This window comes from Oryctolagus cuniculus, chromosome 8 (genome assembly GCF_051225735.1).
Source record: "Oryctolagus cuniculus isolate XC-2025 breed Fujian yellow rabbit chromosome 8, ASM5122573v1, whole genome shotgun sequence".
In the NCBI taxonomy this organism is placed as follows: domain Eukaryota; kingdom Metazoa; phylum Chordata; class Mammalia; order Lagomorpha; family Leporidae; genus Oryctolagus; species Oryctolagus cuniculus.
This window is the reverse complement of record NC_142874.1, coordinates 10,130,820-10,151,705: the sequence shown is the minus strand read 5'-3', so window position 1 is coordinate 10,151,705 and position 20,886 is coordinate 10,130,820. Positions and strand designations below refer to the sequence as shown.

Here is a 20,886-nt window from a genome sequence, read left to right as displayed (position 1 = left end):
TCCTTGGTTAGGGTTAGCCCCGCCTATGTTCCCTCCCTTCAAACCCCGTAGTCATGGCAGCAGCGATTATAACGGTTTTGCGGTTAGGCCATTATAACAGTTTGCGATTAGGCCATAACGGTTTGTGGTTAGGCCATTTCCTCTTGCAAGCTTTGCTACAGCACAGTTTAAATGATGAGTTTTGTTTCTTCGCCAGTGGATCCCTAACAGTTACAGACAGTGAGAGGGAGAGACAGAGAGAAAGGTTTTCCGTCCGTTGGTTCACTCCCCAAAAGGCCGCAATGGCCGGAGCTGTGCCAATCCAGAGGCAGGAGCCAGGAGCTTCCTCCAGGTCTCCCATGCAGGTGCAGGGCACAAGGACTTGGACCATCTTCCACTGCTTCCCCAGGCCATAGCAGAGAGCTGGATTGGAAGAGGAGCAGCTGGAACCAGACCAGCACCCATAAGAGATGCCAGCACCATGGGCAGAGGATTAACCTACTGTGCCACAGCGCTGGCCCCTTTACCACTTTTTTATAAAGGATTCCAGTATCTCAGTGGAGTCTTTTTGGATTGCCTTTATGTGGAATCATGTCCTTTGCAATTAGAGATAGTTTGACTTCCTTCTTTCCAATTTGCATCCCTGTGATTTCTTTTTCTTGCCTAATGGCTCTGGCTAAAACTTCCAGGACTGTATTAAATAGCAGTGGCGAGTGTGGGGAAATTGGGCACAGCAGGCGAGAATGGGCATCGTTATTTGGTTGTTTCTCAGTGGGAATGCTTCCAGCTTTTCTCCATTCAATAGGTTGGTGGCCATTGGTTTGTTATAAATTGCCTTGATTGTGTCGAGGAATGTTTGTTCTATACCATTTGCTTAGGTTTTCATCATGAAAGTATGTTGTATTTTATCAAATGCTTTCTCTGCATCTATTGAGATAATCATATGGCTTTTTTCCCCTCAATTTGTTAATGTGGTGTATCACATTGATTTTCAAATGTTGAACCATCCCTGCATACCAGGGACAGATCTCAAATTGGTCTGGGTGAATGATCTTTCTGATGTGTTGTTGGATTCAATTAGCTAATATTTGGTTGAGGATTTTTGCATCTCTGTTCATCAGGGCTGTTGGTCTGTAGTTCTCTTCTCTGTTGTAACTTTCTGCTTTAGGAATTAAGGTGATGGTGGTCTCATAGAAGGAGTTCTGGAGGATTCCCTCCCTTTGAGTTGTTTTGATAGCTTGAGAAGAATTGGAATTAGTTCTTTGAATGTCTAGTAGAATTCAGCAGTGAAGCCATCCAGTTGTACTTTTCTTTGTTGGGACGGTCATTATTACTGATTCAGTCCCAGTCTTGGTTATTGGTCTGTTTAGGTTTTCTGATGACTCAGTTTTGTTGGATTATATGTGTCCAGGAATTTCCATTTCTTCTAGGTTTCCCAATTTGTTGGCATACAGCTCTTAGTACTAATTCCTGATGATTCTTTGTATTTCTGTAGTATCTGTTGTTACATTTCCTTTTTCATCTCTGATTTTATTGATTTGGGTCTTCTCCCTATTTTTTTTTTCTTTCTTCGTTACTTGGGCCATTTTTTTTTTCCAAAAAAACCAGCTGTTCATTTCACTGATTTATGTATTGGTTTTTTGGTTTCAAGTTTGTTTATTCTCTAATTTTAATTATTTATTGCCTCTTACTAATATTGGGTTTGGTTTGCTGCTGTTTTTTTCAGTCCTTGAGATGTGTTGATAGCTTATTTATTTGGTACCTTTCCAATTGCTTTATGTAGCCACCGATTGCTATAAACTTGCCTCTTTACACTGCTTTTGCTGTATCCTGTAAGTCTTGATATGATGTATTGTTTTCTGCTGCCCAGACCCAAAATGGCACCTGCCCTTTCTCAGTCATGCAGCGGACGCTGTTGTGGGGAGGTAGGGTTGAGATGAATGTGCCCATTTTTCTTCCACTGGGTCAGCACGTAAGCGATAGTAACTGCTGACCCCTAGGGCTCCAGTCTGGGCTCAGGCCCTGCTCCCTCCCGCGGAGTCACCATGGGTTGCTGCAGTCTGACCTCACCTCCATCTCCAACCTGCTGCCTGCTCCGGCTCTCTTTGCTGCGATCATGTGTTGTTTCCTTGTTTGTCTGCACTTTCACATGTCTGTGGCATTCCTCTACCTTTTGTAGAGTTTCCAGTATAGTTTTCTCTCTTAATTCTCCCGAGAGTGCATTTTTCTATACTTTTATTTATTTTACTATTTATCCCTAGCATAGTGCAGTATGTCTTTCCCTAATCCACCATCTTTGAATCTCTGTTAATTTTCATCAAGTTCTAGACAAAAAGCACATCCACATATGTTTACACATAGATTGCTACCTGGGTGGATAGAAACCTCTTGGTTGGCCAGCGCCGCGGCTCACTAGGCTAATGCTCCGCCTGCAGCTCCAGCTCCCGGGTTCTAGTCCCGGTTGGGGCGCTGGATTCTGTCCCGGTTGTTCCTCTTCCAGTCCAGCTCTCTGCTGTGGCCCGGGAGTGCAGTGGAGGATGGCCCAAGTGCTTGGGCCCTGCACCTGCATGGGAGATCAGGAAGAAGCACCTGGCTCCTGGCTTCGGATCGGTGCAGCGCGCTACCTGTAGTGGCCATCTGGGGGGTAAACCAGTGGAAGGAAGGGCTTTCTCCATCTCTCACACAATCTCTCTGCCTGTCAAAAAGAAAAAAAAAAGAAACCTCTTGGTTGTGGGGAAGCAGCAGTGTTGCTCACAAAATGCTTATTTAAAACTCATACCTTTCTGAAGGAAACATTTAAAAATAGCCTTGGTGTCCTCAGCGCTCTCTTCCCATTGTCTGTTCTAATAGTGATCTTCCTGACTAGAGTGTTATGTCCATGAGGGCTGGCACTGCTCTGTCTTAGTGCATCTGTTCCTACACGTGTTTAAATGGCAGTAAGAGACGGTAAGTAAAGCATTGTTTCCAGAGGCCATTTGCTCATCTGTCACTGCTGGATTTCTCCCTTGTGTTCCTAGCATACTGTGGCCTGTATGTGCCAACTGCAGATGATTGCCATAAGCTTAGGTTACAGTTAAGTATCTCTTAGGGTATCATAAATCTGTTTTATTACACATATCCAGAGTCTGTTGTTCCTCAAAAGTGGCTAAGATCAATGGAAATTGGATGAACTTTTTTTTTTAAACTTAGAAAATTTTATTTATTAGAAAGACGAAAAAGACTGAGAGATTTTCCATCTATTGGTTCACTTCCCAAATGTCTGCAGCGGTCAAGGCTGGGCCAGGATAATAGCCAGGAACCGGGAACTCCATGCAGGTCTCTCACCTAGGTGGCAGGAACCCAGTGCTTGGGCCATCGCCTATTCATTTGTAGCCTTCAAGGCATACCAGGAAGCTGGATCAGAAGTAGAGGTGGGACTGGGTCCCACACTCTTGAGATGTGATCCAGGCTTTCCAAGTGTGCGGAACTGGTTTTCAGAAAACCCCATCAAGTTCTGACTTTGAAATGACAGCATTTTAGAAAAGCAAAATTAATGATTCTTATTTCAGGGTAATACAGTTTGCTTAAAAAAAAAAAAAATCAGACTTTGGAGGAGGCGTCTGACCCAGTGGTTGAGACTCCAGTTAGGACACCCATGTTCTGTACTGGAGTTACTGGGTTCACTGTCTGGTTCTGGGTCATGACTCGAGCTTCCTGCTGATATAGACGCATGGAAGCTGCAGGTGATGTTCAAGTAATTAGGTCCCTGCCATCCACAACGGAGACCTGTAATGAGTTCTTGTGTCTCGGCTTCAGCCTCTGGCTTTGGCAGGCATCTCTGGAGTGAACTAACAGATGCGCATGCTTGCACACTCTCTTTGGCTAACTCTGAAATAATTAATTAAAAAAAAATTTTAAAGTTAGAAAACATAAGATATGGTTGCCAAAGCCTTCACTAAGGATAATAAAACTACAATTCTGTGGAGAGATTTCTATGTTGATCATCCAGTATGATTGTATCTATGCTGCTCTATGCATAGAGATACCTTCAAAGTCCTGATCTTTTTGGACAGCAAACGAATAATGGATGATGTCTGTGTATAATAAGGTATTGAGGGAATTTAAGTGGAAAGAATAAGAGTAGAAGACTTAGAATTCTAGGGGATGTTTGTTTTGCCCTGTGGGTTTTCCCTAGTTTGTGAAATAGCTTCAGGATGAGGAAGCCACTTGAGGCCATAAACTAGATTGACTAGTAAAAATGAAAAAAAAAAAAAAATTTGTGTAAATCTCTTGGAGCAACTGGAAGAGGGGCTACATATAATTTGCTGTTATATTTTAATGAGCCACCCAAGTAAGTTGGATCTACAGAGTCGTTGAACTTTCTTCTGCTCATTTACTCAATGCATATTTATTTTGTGCGTATTGCCATTTGTTTGATGGTGATGATACAACACTTTGAATGCAATAGTAGGTAGTAAACAAAGAGACTGAATGCTATCATGCAAGTTTTGTTTACAGAGTATAGTGGGGATGCAGAAGTGAGAGAAATAAATGGTACCTTGAATAGGGCTAGGAAGAGGTATAAGTTGTGGAATAATTCACAGAGAACACAGTCCTGGAGCTGAATCTTAGGAAAGAAGGGCTACACCTACAGAATTGTCAGACAGCTCAGCATGTGTTTATTTTTTTAATTTTAAGATTCATTTATTTACTTGAGAGTCAGAGTTACACAGAGGAGTAGCAGAGAGAGAGAGAGAGGTCTTCCATCCGATGGTTCACTCCCCAGTTGGCCGCAACGGCTGGAACTGGGCTGATCCGAAGCCAAGAGCCAGGAGCTTCCTCCGGGTCTCCCATGTGGATATAGGGGCCCAAGGACTTGGGCCGTCTTCCACTGCTTTCCCAGGCCATAGCAGAGAGCTGGATTGGAAGTGGAGCAGCCAGGACTCGAACTGGCGAGGGAAGAGTCATAGGAAGCTCCTGGCTCCCGTCTTCCGATCGGCTCATCTCCGGCCGTTTTGGCCAATTGGGGAATGAACCAGCAGATAGAAGACTTCACTCTTTCTCCTCCTTTCTGCCTCTCTTTGTCTCTCTAACTCTTTCAAATAAATAAATATTTTTTTAAAAAAAGCACTCAGGGCGGGCACTGTGGAGTAGTGGGCAAAGCTGCCACCTGCAATCTGGCATCTCAGGGGTGCTGGTTTGTGTCCTGGTTGCTTCGCTTCTGCTTAGCTTTCTGCTAATGTGCCTGAGAAAAACAGCAGAAGATGTGCTTGGACTTGTACTGCCCACGTGGGAGATCTGGAAGAAATTTCTGGCTCCTGGCTTTCGCCTGGTCCAGTCCTGGCTGTTGCGGCCATCTGGGGAATGAACCAGTGGATGGAAGATTTCTCTCTCTAACTCTTTCAAATACATAAATAAGATGTTTAAGAAAAAAAAAAATACACTCATTAAATTTATGTTTAAAATGACATTAGTGCTAAGAAATCCTGCTAGAAATTTATCGCACATATTTCATTCCCACATATGCTTTAATATAGATCACATGCAGATATCCATGAATAAAAATAATTTAGGCTTGATCCAATGATGTAGTTCTCTACTCATCTACTTAGAAGAACTTTTACTTGTTCCTCTTGATTCTGTAATGAGAGTATTTGCAGCAGTTACACAATTAAGCTACACATTTCTAAGTCTCATTTATGCACTCTCCACTGGCTCAATATTCGATAACATTCTGGTATCTACTGAAGTCATTAGTTGGAAACTGGATTGTTTTTTAAATTAATTGTTTTAAAAATTGATACAAAATAATTTGTAAGAAACTTTAGATTGTTTTTAAAATTGGTATGTACTTTTCAGGTTATTAAAGCAATTCAAAATTTTAAAAATATTTATTTGAGAGGCAGAGTTACGAACACAAAGAGGGTGAGACAGAAAGAGAGGTCTTCCATCTGCTGGTTCACTCACCAAATGGCTGAAAGGGCTGGAGCTGAATCCATCTGAAGCCAGGAGTTTTCATCTGGGTCTCCCACGTGGGTATCAGGGACCCAAGCACTTGGGTCATCTTCTTCTGCTTTCCCAGGCCAGGGAGCTGGGTTGGAAGTGGAGCAGCTGGGACTCAAAACTGGCACCCATACGGGATGCCAGTGCTGCAGCCCGAGACTTCTACTATGCCACAGCACCAACCCTTCAACTCTTAATATCAATAAAAAACTGATGGTATATTTGTGTCATATTGTATCAGTGTCAGGAATTTATGTTGACTGTTTTCAGTGACAGACATCTAAGATGTTTTTAATTGAGTGCATCTGCTGCATCTTAATTTTATTTGTTTACTATAGAAGAGGCAATTTTGCTTCAAGAGGCAATTTGGTGTCCTAATGTTGATATTAATTTACATGATAATTTAGCAGGCATTTAGGTTGTCTTTTGTTTTGCCTTGAAATTCATTCGATGAAATAGATCTCTACAAATAAAATGATAGGGAAGAATTATATAAAATAGCTAACTGCAAGTTTTGTTGCATTCATATACATTTTAAAAGTGTAAAACCTATGGTTGTTTAACCAAGAGAGAATGTTGCATACTGTGAGTGACCTTGTGGTCAGTGGTCATATTGAAAGAATCTGACTTTTTGTATTTGTGCATTTTGCCTGTTTAGTCATTCAAATCAAAGGATATATCAGTCAATTAACCAAAAACTATATATGGCCAATAGAAATTTGTTAAAAAATGTTTTCAAGGGTGGGAGTTTGATGCAGCTGTGAAGTTTTTGGAACACCTGTATCCAGTATCAGAGAGCTTGGGTTTGAGTCCTGCCTCTGTTCCTGATTCTGGCTTCCTGCTAATGAGTACCATAGGAGACAGCAGGTGATGGCCCAAGTAATTAGGTGCCTGCCACCCATATTAGAAACCTAGATTGAGTTCCTGGCCTCCAGGCATTTGGGATATACCAGTGGGTAAGAGCTCTTTGTCTCTCAAATGAATAAAATGAGTGAAAAAATTAAAATGTGCTCAGTCTTCCTGATAAGATTAAATAAACTAATAAACAATAATAAATAAGATTAACTAGTAGGAAGCAACTTTCAGTATATCAGAATGCCAAAGTAAAGATAAAAAGAAATACCTTATGGCAGAGGCTACAAAAATTATTTTTTATACCACTGGTAGTATCACACTTACAGAAGCTAAGTTAGTAAAAAAAAAAACAAAAGTCCTGGCCGGCGCCGTGGCTCACTTGACTAATCCTCCACCTGCGGTGCTGGCACCCCGGGTTCTTGTCCCATTTGGGGCACCAGGTACTAGTCCCAGTTGCTCCTCTTCCAGTCCAACTCTCTGCTGTGGCCCAGGAAGGCAGTGGAGGATGGCCCAAATGCTTGGGCCCCTGCATCCTCATGGGAGATTGGGAAGAAGCACCTGGCTCCTGGCTTCGGATTGGCACAGCACTGGCTGTAGCCATTAGGGGAATGAACCAACGGAAGGAAGACCTTTCTCTCTGTCTCTTTCTCACTGTATAACTCTACCTGTCAAAAAAAAAAAAAAAAAAAAAAAAAAAAAAAAAAAAAAAAAAAAAAAACAAAAGTCTTTTATACTCTTGGCTCTAGTAATTTTACTTTGTAGAATTTTTCTTAAATTTCATTTAAGGTATACAAATTTCATTACTTCATCTATACATATTTAAACAAATAGAATTAAAAAACACTGTTCCTCAACAGTAGAGACAGGGGCTACAAACAATTTGACTCCTATACATTACATTTTTGGTACTCTATTAACTACCACAGATCAGGGGAAACATTTGATATTTGTCTTTTTAGGACTGGATTATTGTACTATAATGGTTCTCAGTTGCATCCATTTTGTTGCAAAAGACAGGATTTCGTTCTTTTTTACAGTTGAGTAGGATTCCCGAGTATATACATGCCATAGTTTATACAGTCATCAGTTGATGGACATTTGGGTTGACTCCATGTCTTAGCTATTGTGAATGCAGCTGCTATAAACATGGGGGTACAGATCATTGTTTTGTATGCTGATTTCATTTCCCTTTGTTAAATTCCCAGGAGTGAGATTGTTGGATCATATAGTATATCTATTTTCAGATTTCTGAGGTATCTCCATACTGTCTTCCACAATGACAATATTTTACATTCTCACCGACAGTGGATCTTATTCCCACATCTTCACCAGCATTTATTTTTTGTTTATTTCTGTATGAGAGCCATTCTAACTGGGGTGAGGTGAAACCTCATTTGTGGTTTTGATTTGCATTTCCCTGATGGCTAGTGATGCTGAGCCTTTTTCATGTGTCTGTTGGCCATTCGAATTTCCTCTTTTGAAAAATGCCTGTTCAAGTCCTTTGCCCATTTCTTTTTTTCTTTTTTTTTCTTTTTTTTTTGTCAGGCAGTGTTAAACAGTGAGAGAGCGAGAGACAGAGAGAAAGGTCTTCCTTCCATTGGGTCACCCCCCAAATGGCTGCTACAGCCAGCACGCCGCGCTGATCTGAAGCCAGAAGCCAGGTGCTTCCTCCTGGTCTTCCATAAGGGTGCAGGGCCCAAGGACTTGGGCCATCCTCCACTGCCTTCCTGGGACACATCAGAGAGCTGGACTGGAAGAGGAGAAACCAGGACAGAATCTGATGCCCCAGCGGGACTAGAACCTGGGGTGCTGGCGCTGCAGGCAGAGGATTAGCCAAGTGAGCCGTGGCGCCGGCCTTTTGCCCATTTCTTAACTGGATTGTTTGTTTAGTTGTTGCCTAGTTTCTTAAGCTCTTTATAGATTCTGGATATTAAATCTTTATCCGTTTCATCTCTTGCAGATATTGTCTCCCATTCTGTCAGTTGTCTCTTCACTTTGCTGATTGTTTCCTTTGTAATGCAGAAGCTTTTCAGTTTGATGTAATCCCATTTGTCTATTTTTATTCATTGCGTGTGCTTCTGTGGTCTTTTCTAAGAAGCCTTTGACTATGCCAATGTGGTGCAGAGTTCCTCCAATTTCTTCTCTAGTAATTTGATAGCATAGGGTTGTAGATTTAGATCCTGGATCCATTTTGAGTTGATTTAGTAAGGGAAAGATCTTGTTTCATACTTCTGCACATGGAGCTCTGTTTTCCCCAGCACATTTGTTGATGAGACTGTCATTTCTCCAGGAATTGATTTTAGCTCTTTTGTCAAAAATTAGTTGGTTGGGGATGCTTGGATTAGTTTCTGGAGTTTCTATTCTGTTCCAGTGTTCTACATGCCTATTTTTGTGCCAGTATCACCTTGATTATAACTGTCCTGTAATATGACCTGAAATCATATTGTGATGCCTCTGGCTTTGTTTTTGTTGTATAAGATTGCTTTGTTATTTGGGTCTCTTGTGTTTCCCTATGAATTTTATCCAGTTTGCGTAGGTTTACCAGTTAATACTATAAGAACAAATATTCACTTTTACATACATTTTACCAGAAAATTGGAAAAAACAAACCATGTTACCTATACCGTGTTACCTATTTATGAGCCCAGCATAAACTTGGTGCCAGAACCTGAAAACAACATTATAAAAAAGAAAATATTACAGGAAGATCCTCTCTTTCTGTCTTTCTCTCTCTCTCTGTCTCTCTCTCTCTCTCACACACACACACACACACATTTGAGAGTATATATATATATATATATATATTATACAACACTGGTAAGTAGGATTTATTGGGTGAATTAAAGATTAGTTTAACATGTGAATATCAATGTGGACCATAAAGAGAACTTGCTGAGCTGGTCAGTTTGGCACTTCCATTCCTATCTAGGCCTGGGAAGTATATTTTCCAGACTCCCCTGTCTGTATGGTTCTGGAGTGGGGTTGATCAAGGAAGGCACCCATGCAAGGTTGGCCACTTGGTAGGAAAGAAGAGAAACACTCAAGGGAGCCTGTGATCTTCAGGCAGAGTTACAGAAATGGAAGTAGCCTCAGCTTCTGTCTCTAACCAGCTCCTGGGCTTACTGTCCACCAGGAGTGTCACTGCAGTTTCTTCTGAGGTGAGTGCTTCTACAGACCTCTCCAGAAAGCCCCAATTTGTAGTCCAGCTGCATAACCAGACACACAGAGCTGCTTGAATTTTCCCTTCTCCTTCCTGCCCTGCACTGTCATGCTAGTGACCTGCTGTTATTTATTGACTCACCTCTTCCAGAGTTCCCTTTGCCAGTTCCTCCCATATTTGTGTGTGCTGTAATCTCTATTGCAGACCTCTTACTCACATATCACTTTTTAGTGGCTTTGTTTTCCTGGTCGAACCTTGACCAGTAGGGTTGTTGGTAATGGAAGTGAATTAAAATAGAAGCAATGCAATTTTAAGGGTGGGAATCTGAAGCTCTTTGTCTGATGTAACTAGATTTAAAGACATTATTGACCACATTACCATAGCCAGTAAAACATGAGAAGTTCATGGCATTCAGTGAATTAATAGTTTCCTAGATTCTAGAGAAGATCAAATAGCTGCTGCCATAAAAGAGTAGGAATAAAATAACAAGGAACTGTACATTGGGTCATCTACTTCTGCATGCAGTAGAGTTGGGAGAAAGAAAAAATGAACTCAGGGCTTCACATCCAAATCTCATAACCTAGGTAGAGACCCAAAAGCCTTCTATATTTATTCTGAGATGAAAACAAAAGCAAAATCCCACGGAAGTTATCTGCTATAATTGCATAGCTGGGGGTTTCTGAAAACCAAGCTTAAAAACTAAGCCTGGTGCCCTTACAAATGCAGCAGCATGGATGAATCTCTAAAAAAATAGCAAAACATACTGAACAATAATAGTATATATTATTTGATACCATTCATGAAAAACTGAAAATTTAAAATTAAAGCCAGCAGCAAACTATATATTTTGATAGCACAACAATTAAAAAAAAAACACAAAAGACATTACCATAGATATCAGGATAGTAATTACCATTAGCAGTGAAGAAGGGAGTAATAATTCATAAAGGATGGGAGAGGCATCTTCCACTGTAATGGTCCTACTGTATTTCAAAGCCTAATGAGGGCTGTCAGAGTGATTACTCTGTGACAATGCATTCTATTCTCCATTTATGTCCTGTGCAGTTTTCCACATGTGTATTCTCAAAATGCAGAGGATAACAGTGAATGGCCCTGAGATAGCTTGCCGTTCAATTCCATAAAGAAACTTTAAGGTCCCAAGTCTCTAAATTATCTGTTACTTTAATAACTTGGACTTCTTAATTACTCTTCTTCTCTGCTCTTTCTTTCCCACATGGGTGGTTGCACATAATTGAAGAATACCCAGCAACCTCATTGTCTGCCATTACTTGAAGTTCTTCCCCACTGAACCTATACTGGACCCTTAAACATGCCTGGAGGTGCACTGTGTTTTCTTGGTCCATTTACTTGATACTCACATAGGTGATGATTTCACAGTGCCCCAATTTCACCTTCCATCCTGCCTCCCAGGTATTGAATTTGTTTGGGCATTCTGTACTGAGAGAATGGAAACAATTCTGCTAGGCAGATATAATGATATATCATCTACTTTTCTCATGGATAGAGTCATAACTACCCCAGCTTATGGAGTCAGTAGGTTATCTTCCTAGATTAGACAGTTTAGGGTACATACACCATTTAGCAAGAGCCCAAAAAAGTGCACTGTTTAGGGGAAGCCCCAAAGTGTTAGTTTCAGGGGAAATGGGTGAGGGTGGCATGGTGCATGGAGGACCAGTCCAGAGTTCTTTTTGGCTGTGTGAAGCTTCACCAGGCATTGATTAAATTTTGAATTTTTCCTCCTCCCATTCACATTTCCTATCCCTCCCACTCTCAGATGTGGAGCCCTACTGTGTCCTACAGATTTCCAGACTTTAGCTCAGCATCTGTTTCCAGAGAGACCAACCTGTGGCACCTCAAATGAAATTCTGACTCCAGACTCTCATTACCATACCCACCCACGAGCCTGCTTTTAATCTTGCACTCTAGAACTGTTTTCTTTAGAGAATGCTTTTATTTAAAGCATTTGCTTCCCGAAAGACTCCACTCTAGTAAGACCCTTCTCTCCTCTCCAACATCACCATATTTTGGTTTGTTGGTAAATTGCTATTATGTCTTTCATGTTATACTTTTATAATATAATCCTTATTTTGGCCCACTTCACCAGCTAGCACCCTGCTTCTCTGTTCGCTTTTGCAAAAAATCAAAACTGCTTATAATCCCAGTCTCCTACTTTGCGATTTCTATCTTTTTTCTTATTCTAATCAGGCTTTTGTCCCCACTGATTAGTGGAAACTGCTCTTGTCCAAGTCATCAGTGACTTCAGCAATGCCAACTGTTATGGTTTGATTTCAGTCTTCATCAGGCTTAACTTCTTCCCATGGTTGATAAAATTTTCTATTTACTGAATTTTTTCCCACCTGGTTTCTAGGATCTCAAACTCTCTTTTGTTGTGTTTTTTTTTTTTTTTTCCCTTCATTTTCACTGGCCATCTTTCTCAAATGGTCCACTAATGCGCAGTTGTTAAGAGATACCAATGGCACCCCCAGATTCAAGCACTTTTCAACCTCATTTTCTACTTCATTCTTTGCCCAGCTTCTTAACGTAACAGTGTCTGCAGAGCGCTGTGCTGATTCTTTTCTGTTTTCTAGTCACACTTCTTTCTTTCAGACTTCACTCAGACTCAGAAACCCAGACTACCTGATGTCTTTAGTGAGACACATGATGGATACCTTGACATGCCCAAACTTTCCAATGCAATGCTGGAAGCTTCTGCCTTCCCTGTTGATGATACCTCATTGTTTTAGTTGCTGAAGCATCAGAGACCTGACTCAAGCAAGTAGAAAAACAGTAAGGACTGCGTGCTTCCTTTACTTTGTGCTAGGGGATGAGGAGGGAGTTAGAGTGGTTAAAGTAGGGAATTGACCTACTTTCCAATTTTCCAGGGTTAGCTTTCTGAATTTAAACATCTCAATGGGGTTGAAACCACCCAAGAAATTTACCCTTTGTTTTTCCCTTTTTCCCTGATAATCAGCCCTTCCTTATTTGTCCAGTACTCATCTATTTGTTTAACATTGGATCGATCTTTCAACTCCATATGGAATAGAATATATTCAACACGTCACTTTGGCAAAACAGCAAAGTGTAGGTGTATAATAGCTGGAGTCACATCCAGAAATCTACAAAATAAAAAAAAGTTTTTGCTAGATACAGACAGACAAGGAGTTTTCTTAAGTCTTGGAAAAATAATTTTTGGGCTTTCACTTTTTAAGCATGTTTTTGTGAGTTGTTATATGAAAAGGAGTGCAATTTCTAGTTATTGTAGAAAGAAACAAAATCATAATTTCTGAGGTTTTAGGTAGACCTTTAATCTATTTTTCTAAATTTAAATAAGCCCTTAGAGATGTGATTCTTGGTTCCTGGAACTACTAATATAATTATTTCTGTTATAAATTGGCTGGAGCCCATCAACTGTGAGTTCCAGAAATCCATACTGGAGTTTAACTTGATGGTGACAAAAGTAAAAACGCAAATGAAACAAGACTAAAAGCTTGGGCACAGTTTAAAGTGTGATAAGTACACATGGGTATACACACACACACACACACACACACTTTACTTTTTAATAAAGTTTATTTTGAAAGTTACAGAGAGAGAGGGAGAGAGAGAGAAAGGGAGTCTCCTTTGTGCCTGTTTGCTCTTCCCAAAGCCTGCCGCATGCCAAGGCTGGGCCAGGCCTAAGTCGGGAGTCCAGAATCTGTCTTCATCTTCCACTTAGGGGCAACTTCTTGAGCTGTCACTGTTGACTCCCAGGGTTTGTATTAGCAGGAAGCTGAAATGGAGAGTGGAACTGGGCTTGAGCCCAGACAATACAATATAAGCTGCTGTTGTCCTAAGCAGTGTTATAACTGTTACACTATATACTCACTCCTGGATGGAGAGTTTTTAACAGTTTATTATAAACAGATAGCAAAGATTCGGGCAGAGAATGGAGGGAGTAGGGGACTTTGCTTCTCTGGTTTTAATTTCAAAGGAACCCTAATCCAGGGAGTCGTCACTAAGCTTATAGGGAACTAATCAGGGAAGGGAGAATCGAAGACAAACTGGAACAGTCACTAAGCAACAAGTTCCTTAGGGTATTTGCTTCTTCCTTTGGCATATGACGCATGGCACATATTGGACCACAGTGAATATTCATTGAGCAAATGAATGATAAAATAAACGAGAGTGTATTTCTGCTTGTGTTATTTTAATTACACACATGTTAAGGATAATATGTTCTACTATATATTTGCATATTTTTATTACTTGTGTGAAGCAAAATAATGGAAAATATCAATGAAACAAATGACTTTCATGTTTTAACTCTGAATATTTCTTGATTTATCAACTAATACAAAGGAAGAAGATTTTCATCCAATGAAAATATGAGGTTAGTGTAAATATGTAGCAATTATTCCCTTTAGGCCTGATTGATCCTCAAATTTAATTCAGCACTCAACATTTGAATATTATTTTCTTCCTTGGAAATTGGGGAGATTTTAGTAATTGAGATTGAAGACGATACTTTCCAGCTGCCAACTACCAATTTAGGAGTTTCAAAAGAGACATGAATAAGCTTCTGGTTCATGGGTTTGAATGAATGGAAATTGGAAAATTTTAAATGTACCATGTTATTATCTAGGTATCTTCATCCATTTTGGCCCTTCTCCTTCCATGATTTTATTTCACAGATATTCACAATCGCTCACTGCCTGTAAGCAGTTATAATGAAAATGTTGGAGTAGAATGACATAAGATCTCAAAGGCCAGTGGTCACTGGCTTCAGACACTGACTTCTTGGAAGCCCGAGAAGGTTTTATCCTTATACAAATTAAGATGTATGAATGCAGGAGGAAATATTCTCCTAATGTTCTCCATATTCCACAGGCTGTTTTAGTTTTGAGATATATATCACAGAACACTGCAACACAAATGAAAGATCTGGAAAATTGCATGCATTTCTGGTATTTTGATTTCTGTATATCAAGTATTACCAAAGGGGGCCATATTGCTCCCAATAAGGTGAAACTTGATTCTCGTAAGGTGAAAAATTCTTAGTCTTTTTATGCATAATGCACATAAATATGTATACACACACATATAGTAATGACACAGTGTTGTCTTGGATATTAACACTTTATGATAGGGATTAGGGAAAAAAATCTAAAATGGCTCCTTGGGAGGAGTAATAATAAAAAAGCAGGTCAGCAAACATTGTACATTGTGCTTTTAGTTAAAGATTTCTGTCCTCTCCCAAGTTCTGGCTAATGGAACAGATGATAGAGAAATAATAGGCCTATGGGAATCATGTTTTTAAATAAATGGTTGAGCTAATGAAAACTCAGAGAGAAAATCTTGATTACAAAACGTGCTTAGATCTGAGACTACAGGGAGAGCAGTTTGACGTGGAGCTATTCCTATGGAAAATCTAAACTTAAACAGAAAGCTGTGCTCTGGAGAGGACTGTGTAGTAAGAACACAGTGTACTGGCACTCACAGGAGGAGGGAGTGGGCGAAAGGAGCCTGCTGTGCCTGTGCACGCACAGGGCTCCTCTTCCAGGCCCGGTGATCCCTGCCACTGGAAGAACTGCCCCCCCACCCCCCAGAGTAGCAAGAACAGCCAGTTTTCCTAAGAGAAATAAATGTGAAGAAATAACCCTGAACTGTATCTTTGTAATTAATCAGAAAAGGATGTAGGATTCTCTCTAATGTGAAATACTGAAAATCAAAAGAAATTTTGCTACTAGTTTTGCCTGACTCACCATTGGTAAATCATTATTATTTTAGAATTACATTTGTAACCTACATACTTATCTATCTAATGCTTGAAATTTTTTTAAAGATTTATTTATGTATTTGAAAGGCAGAGTTAAAATCAGAGAGAGAAAGAAAGCTTTCATCGCTGGTTCACTCCCCAAATGGCTACAACGGTTGGGGCTGGGGACTAGGCCAGAGCCAGGAGCCTCTTCTGGGTCTCCCAACACGTGTGCAGGTGCTCAAACACTTAGGCCATTTTCCACTGCTTTCCCAGGTGCGTTAGCAGGGAGATGGATCAGAAGTGGAGCAGCCGGTGATGCCCGTATGGAATGCTAGTCCTGCAGGTAGTAGCTTTACCCACTGTGCCACAGTACCAGCCCCCTAATGCTTTGGTTTTAAAATGTCTTTGTCTATATTGTTATCTGAATTTCTTAGGAAACATAAGTTTTTTTTTTCTAAATTAATTCTTAATTAAAATTCATTCTATTTATAATAATATCATATTGACTGATTATATTGAGAAGAACAAATGGGAGGCTGGAAAAGAAAAAAGAAATTGAACCAAACAATTAAAAGAAGAAAAAATTAAATTATTTTACCATGTGTGATGTCAGCAATTCTTTTTAGCTTTAGTTTTCGTTACTATAGAAAATGGAGGGGAAGGCATGTTGTGTAGTGGTTAAGATGCTTCCTGGAACAGCCACATCCTTCATTCGAGTTCTTGGTCTAGTTCTGGCTTCATCTCTGATTCAACTTTCTGTTAATGCACACTGTAGGGGACAGCAGATGATGGCTCAAGTACTCAGGTCCTTGCTACTCTCGGAGATCTGGATTGAGTTTTGGGCTCCAAGCTTTGGCCTGGTTCAGCCTTGGTAGCCATGGGTGTCTGGGGAGTGAATGAGTGAATGAAAGCTCTCTCTGTGTCTGTCTGTCTCTATCTCTCTGTTTTTCAAATAAAAATTAAAAACCAAATAAAACAAAAATTATGAAGGAAAAAGAAGGAAGTGGAAAATCAAGACTAGTGTTGTCTGATGGAAATGATCTGCATTTACACTCTAATATGATGCTGTGAGGAGCTATTGGGCATTTGTAGTATGGCTAGTGGGACTGAGGGATTGAATTAAAATGTAATTCCCATTAATTGAAACTTACATAGCCACAGAGCTGAATGCTTTGACCTAATGGTCAATGCAACACCTAGAATCTGAGAATGTTTGGGATACTTTGCACCATCAAATTACTCAGCTTGAAATACTACAATTGGGGTGAGGAGGCAGCGTTGTGGTACAGCATGTTAAGACTGCCTGTGATGCTGGAATGCTATATGGGCACCAGTTCGAGTACCAGCTACTCCACATCCAGTCTAGTTCCCTACTATTGTGCATGGGAAAGCAGCAAAAGATGGCTCCCCATGAGGGAGACCCAGAAGAAGCTCCAGGCCCTGGCTTTGGCCTCCCCAGTCTCAGACATTGCAGCAATTGTGGAGTGCACCAGCAGATAGAAGAACTAACTAACTAACTAACTAACTGGCTAGCTCTCTGTCTCTCTCTCCCTTTCTCTCTCTCCCTCTCTCTGTCTTTCCTCTTCTCTTTGTAACTCTGACTTATAAATACTATAAATACTATAGTCATGTTGAGTGAAGTAAGCCTGACCCAGAAAGACAAATATCTCATGTTCTCCCTTATATGTGGGAGCTAAAATAAAAAAAAAAAAAAAAAAAGAATAAAGAAGAAATATCTGTCTGCATCAGGTATGTGCTGCAAATATGATTTTGTAAAACTTTGTTTTATAGCTTTGTGAAACCAATGATAAGAATGTTGTACTACTGTAGTTTTAATTATCTGTGATTACTTTAAAATTTACTGTATATGGGTGAAATGATCTTTTTTCCATTCAATTATTATTTTTAACTGTTGTCTATATTACCACTAAACTGGGGTCTTTTTGCTCTTGTTAAATTTCTTATTTAGTGAAGTATTAAGTCTTTCTTTTCTGTAATGTAAATTTAAAGTATGTTATCTCAAAGACTGGAAAAAAGAGAGGGAGGATGAAGGAACATGGGAGGGAGAAAAGAGGAGGGAAGGAAGGAGGGAGGAAATATTATGTTCTTTTTAAAAATATTTTATTTATTTATTTGAGAGGTAGAGTTACAGATGTGAGAGGGAGAGGGAGAGAGAGGTCTTCCTTCTGTTGGTTCACTCCCCAGATGGCCGCAATGGCCAGAGCTATGCTGATCTTAGCCAGGAACCAGGTACTTCTTCCTGGTCTCCCATGCGGGTGCAGGGGCCCAAGCATTTGGGCCGTCTTCTACTGCTTTCCCAGGCCACAGCAGAGAGCTGGATTGGAAGAGTGGCAGTCGGGACATGAACTGGCGCCCATATAGGATGCTGGTGTCATAGGCGGAGGATTAACCTACAGTGCCATGGCACCAGCCCCAATATTAGGCTCTTAGAATTGTATCTACAGAGCATACTGAATCTGTTAAACACTAATTAAAAATTAAAAAGTTGGGTAGGAAGACTCATAAGAAAAATAACAAATGCAAGGAAATAGGAGATCACATGATTATGGGAAGCAAAATATGTGTTTAGTTTTAAACAAATGTTAAGTCCTGTTATAATTTTTCTAGGTTGATACTGTTTAAATAAAATATTTTACAGCTTTGTGTATTTTAATATGGTGGAAAGGCTAACAACTTTGTCATTGAGATATGTAGCTTTTAGAGAAGAGCATGAGGTATAAGAGTGAAGAAGTTAATGCCTCCAGCATGAACATTGAGGAAGGTGAATGGTAAGGGAGCAATAAAAAGGATAGGCTAGTGTTTTTTTCTGTATCCCAAGTTAAAGCAGTGAAACTTCAGCTACTTACCAATAATTTCATAAAGAATAATGAGCAGCACGGGTCAATAACATGTCAGTATTGGAGTACTTATGGGAAGGCTGAACCCAGTATGTGAGAAAGAGATGTCAGGAAAACTGGACCACTTTTCCATAGTGAAATAGAAGGCCCACTGTGGAAGGCAAGAAATTCAATGGCCAAGGACCGAAAGCTAATGAAGGAAGCTGTAGGAGATAAACACATGGATGTGTTTCCAAATGAAGAACTTGCAGAACCTACGAGGTAGTTAGGGAGGGAAACGGAGCTTTGATTCACAAGATGCAGGAGTGCAATTCGGTTTCTTTGAGTTGTTTGTGGTCTTCCTTTTTATTTTGAAATAGTTTTAAAGAGAACAATATAAGGCTTATAGACAGTTGTAAATATTGTAGAGATACACGGTGCTCCAGTTTCTGTTTTTTACTTTACCACGTTACAGTAATTGTTGTAAAAGATCCTCACCACAACACACTGTAGTGAAGCTGTCGACTAAAAGAAATGTAAAGAAAAGATTCTAGAATGTGCACGAGAGAAACACCAGATTACCTTCAAAGGATCTCCAATTAAACACAGTGGACTTTTCATCAGAAACCCTATAGGTTAGGAAAGAATGGTGAGATATATTCCAAGTCTTAAGAGAAAAAAAAATGTCAACCCAGAATACCTGCAAAACTCTCATTTATGAATGACAGTGAAATAAAGACCTTCCATAGCAAATAGAAATGGAAAGAATTTGTCACCACTCACCCAAACCTTACAAAAGATGCTTAAGGGTGTGCTACACACAGAAACATGGTCATCACTGTGAAAGAAGGTGAAGGCAGAAAATTTCACAATTAAAGTACAAAGGAAATCCAAAGTAAACAATAGGGATATTTATGGAAAAATGTCAAGGCCAAGTTGTTACTTATCAATAGTAACCTTGAATGTAAATGGCCTCAACTCTCCAGTTAAAAGATACAGACTGGCTGAATGGATTAAAAAACAAAAACCCATCTATTTGTTGCCTACAGGAAACACATCTCATCAACAAAGATACATGCAGATTGAAAGTGGAAGGATGAGGCCGGCACCGTGGCTCAATAGGCTAATCCTCCACCTCTGGCGCCGGCACACTGGGTTCTAGTCCTGGTCGGGGCACCGGATTCTGTCCTGGTTGCCCCTCTTCCAGTCCAGCTCTCTGCTGTGGCCCAGGAAGGCAGTGGAGGATGGCCCAAGTGCTTGGGCCCTGCACCCCATGGGAGACCAAGAGAAGCACCTGGCTCCTGGCTTCGGATCAGCGCGATGCACCAGCCACAGCGCGCTGGCCGCAGCTTCCATTGGAGGGTGAGCCAATGGAAAAAGGAAGACCTTTCTCTCTGTCTCTCTCTCTCTCACTGTCCACTCTGCCTGTCCAAAAAAAAAAAAAAGGAAGGATGGAAAAAGATACTACATTCTATCTGAAACCAGAAAAGTGTTGGTATATCCATCCTAATATCAGACAAAGTTGACATTAACACAAAAACTGTTAAAAGAGACAAATAAGGTCACTGTCATGATTAAGGGATCAGTTCAGTAGGAAGATATCACTACTATAAATGTATATGCACTTAAATACATGGCACATGGCTATTAAACAGAAATGTTAATGGATTTAAATGGAAATGAAGATAAATGCAATACAATAGTATTGGGGGACTTCAATATTCCACTTCCAGCAATGGACAGATCAACCAGACAGAAAATCAGCAAGGAAACAACAGTTAATCGCAATATAGACCAAATGGAACTAACGGATATCTATAAAACTTTTCATCCTGCAGTTGCAGAATACACATTCTTCTCACCAGTGCATTGAACATTCTCTAGAATAGACTATACGCAGGCCATAAAGCAAATCTCAGCAAATTCAAAAAATATTGAAATCGTACCATGCATCTTCTCTGATCACAATGGAGTGAAGCTGGAAATCAATAACTTAAGAATCTCTAGAACATAAGCAAACACATGGAGCCTGAACAGAATGCTCCTGAATGAACAGTGGGTCATAAAAGAAACCAAAAGAGAAATCAAAGAATTGTTGAGGAACAGTTTTTTTTTTCATACTATTTGTTGAACTTAATTAGTATAGAGTTAATCTTCTGTTTATAATGTTAATTGAAAATAGATTTTCATAAAAAATAAGAATAGGAATAGGTTAGGGAGGGGGAAGAAGGGTGAGAGAGTGGGTGGGAGGATGGGTGTGGTGGGAAGGGTCACTGTGTCTCTAAAGTTGAATTTATGAAACGTGAGAAGTTTAT

The 20,886-nt window shown here is 40.1% G+C and overlaps 1 pseudogene; it reads left to right on the top strand.

Annotated features, from left to right (window-relative positions):
- Positions 1-53: 53 nt before the first annotated feature.
- LOC100348026 (etoposide-induced protein 2.4 homolog pseudogene) overlaps positions 54-20,886 on the top strand; it is a 118,834-nt pseudogene continuing 98,001 nt past the window's right edge.